Source organism: Triticum aestivum, chromosome 1B (genome assembly GCF_018294505.1).
Source record: "Triticum aestivum cultivar Chinese Spring chromosome 1B, IWGSC CS RefSeq v2.1, whole genome shotgun sequence".
Taxonomy (NCBI): Eukaryota; Viridiplantae; Streptophyta; class Magnoliopsida; order Poales; family Poaceae; genus Triticum; species Triticum aestivum.
The window spans coordinates 663,790,596-663,793,977 of NC_057795.1; positions in this window are offsets into that span (position 1 = coordinate 663,790,596).

Consider the following 3,382-nt stretch of genomic DNA (forward strand, 5'->3'; position numbering starts at 1 on the left):
CCCCCCCCCCCCCTCCTTTTCCTATTCGGACTAGGGGGTAGGGGGCGCGCGGCCTGCCCTGGACGGCCCTCCTCTTCTCCCTCATGGCCCACTAAGGCCCATTAACCCCCGGGAGGGTTCCGGTAACCCCCGGTGTTCCGGTAAAATCCCGATTTCACCCGGAACTATTCCGAAGTCCAAACATAGGCTTCCAATATATCAATCTTTATGTCTCGACCATTTTGAGACTCCTCGTCATGTCCGTGATCACATCCGGGACTCCGAACAAACTTCGGTACATCAAAACTCATAAAACTATCATCATAACGTTAAGCGTGCGGACCCTACGGGTTCGAGAACTATGTAGACATGACCTAGAACTATTCTCGGTCAATAACCAATAGTGGAACCTGGATGTTCATATTGGTTCCTACATTTTCTACGAAGATCTTTATCGGTCAAACCGCATAACAACATACGTTGTTCCCTTTGTCATCGGTATGTTACTTGCCCGAGATTCGATTGTCGGTATCCAATACCTAGTTCAATCTCGTTGCCGGCAAGTCTCTTTGCTCGTTTTGTAATACATCATTTCATAACTAATTCATTAGTTACAATGCTTGCAAGGCTTAGGTGATGAGTATTACCGAGAAGGCCCAGAGATACCTCTCTGACAATCGGAGTGACAAAACCTAATCTCGAATTATGCCAACTCAACATATACTTTTGGAGACACCTGTAGAGTACCTTTATAATCACCCAGTTACGTTGTGATGTTTGGTAGCACACAAAGTGTTCCTCCGGTAAACGGGAGTTGCATAATCTCATAGTTGTAGGAACTTTGTATAAGTCATGAAGAAAGCAATAGCAACATACTAAACGATCGTGTGCTAAGCTAACGGAATGGGTCAAGTCAATCACATCATTTTGCTAATGATGTGATCCCGTTAATCAAATGACAACTCTTTTGTCCATGGCTAGGAAACTCAACCATCTTTGATTCACGAGCTAGTCAAGTAGAGGCATACTAGTGACACTATGTTTGTCTATGTATTCACACATGTATTATGTTTCCGGTTAATACAATTCTAGCATGAATAATAAACATTTATCATGATATAAGGAAATAAATAATAACTTTATTATTGCCTCTAGGGCATATTTCCTTCAATAACCCCCCGTGGATCACCTGTCATCTGGGCTGCCAGCCCAATCTGCATGAGAGTAGGCCGAAAGAACCCGAGAGGAAGTCGGTCGAATATGCATCCCAAAAGACACCGTGAACTGAAAAATAACGCAAAATGAGCTTAACAGCAGCCCAATGAGTGTCTCGAGGAGCCTGAAGATACTGACAAACCCTGTTAACAGCATAAGAGATATCTGGTCTCATGATCGTCAAGTACTGAAGCCCACCAACAATACTCCTGTACTCTGTGGCATCCGCAGAAGACAGAAGCTCACCATCAACAGCAGTGATCTTGTCAGTAGACGACATGGGTGTGGTAGTCGGTTTGCACTTCAGCATGCCAGCTCGCTGCAACAAATCCAAGGAATACTTCTTCTGCGTCAGAACAAGACCATCAGCACGAGAAGTGACCTCAACTCCAAGAAAGTAGTGAAGCTTCCCAAGATCTTTGACAGCAAAATCAGCACCAAGAGAGCGAACAAGAGCATCAGCAGCATACCGAGAAGAACTGACAAGAATAATATCATCGACATAGACCAAAAGATACATAGTGACTTCTGGCTTCTGTAGACGGAATAATGAGGAGTCAGCAGTGGATGACACAAACCCATGAGCACGAAGAGCAGAGGCAAGGCGGGCATGCCAGGCACGAGGAGCTTGCTTCAAACCATAGAGCGCTTTGGTGAGACGACAGATATGGTCAGGATGGTCAGGATCAGAAAAACCAGGCGGCTGTCGCATATAAACCTCTTCCTCCAAGAATCCATGGAGAAAGGCATTCTGCACATCAAGTTGACGAAGTGACCAACCACGAGTAACAGCAAGAGAAAGAAGAAGCCGAATGGTGGTAGGCTTGACGACGGGACTGAAGGTGTCCTCGTAGTCAAGACCATAGCGCTGCCAAAATCCTCTAGCAACAAGGCGCGCTTTGTAACGCTCAATAGATCCATCCGAATGCTTCTTCACTTTGAACACCCATTTGGAGTCAATAATATTAACCCGTGGTGGTGGATGAACAAGAGTCCATGTCTTGTTGCGAAGAAGAGCATGGAACTCCTGCTCCATAGCCTCTCGCCAATGAGGAACGCGCATGGCAGCCTGATATGAGCGGGGCTCAGAAGACGGATCTGCAACAGCAGCAACCAGACAAGCAGCCAACCAAGCAATAGTACCATCCTTACGTTCCTTGAGTCGAAAAATGCCACTGCGACTGCGTGTATGTGGTCGTAACACAGGAGCCACCGAGGTCGATGGAGCAGCCGGCAATGGACTGGATGACGTTGATGAAGACAAGTCAGCCAGCGAGAGACTGGACGTGGAGAGCTCAGGCGATGAGGAGCCAGACGCAGGAGCCACGGGCGCGGCCGGCGTAGCAGGCCGGCCCACGGGCGATGCCGACGAGGCAGGCTGAGCCGCTGGCGACGCCGGCGTCACGGACCGAGCCGCGGGCGAGACCGGCGTAGCGGGCCGAGCCACATGCGAGACCGGTGTCGCGGGCCGAGCCGCGGGCGAAGTCGGCGTAGCGGGCCGAGCCGCAGGCGAGTCCAGCGTAGCAGGCCGAGCAGTGGACGAGACCGGCGCGACAAGCTTGTCTGGCGACCGTGCATGGGCACACGGATCGATGCCATGCAACGTCTAGTGCGATCGATGTGCATATTAGAAGGCGACGGTGATGATGGTGAATCCTCCAACAGCTCCAAGCGAGCTCCACGTCCGGTTCCTGCACCATGGTTAGGTAATAGCACAGGAGAGTATGCAACATCATCAAATTGGTCAGAGGCAGGAGAGGATGAAGGCATGGACGGAGAGGCATCTGTGGAGACAGGAAGGTTGGCAAACGGAAAAACTAGCTCATCAAACACGACATCCCGAGAAATGTAGACACGATTAGTGGGAACATGAAGACATTTGTAACCTTTATGAAGGGAACTATAGCCGAGGAAGACACACTTTTTGGACCTAAATTCCAGCTTGTGTTTGTTATAGGGTCGAAGATGCGTCCAACAAGCACACCCAAATACTTTTAAAAAAATATAGTCAGGTTGTTCATTAAGGAGAAGTTCAATAGGAGTCTTCATGTTAAGAACACGTGTGGGAGTACGATTGATAAGAAAGCATGCAGTGGTAAAAGCATCACTCCAGAACCGGAAGGGAACCGATGCATGGGCCAAAAGAGTGAGGCCAGTCTCGACAATGTGATGATGCTTACGTTCGACG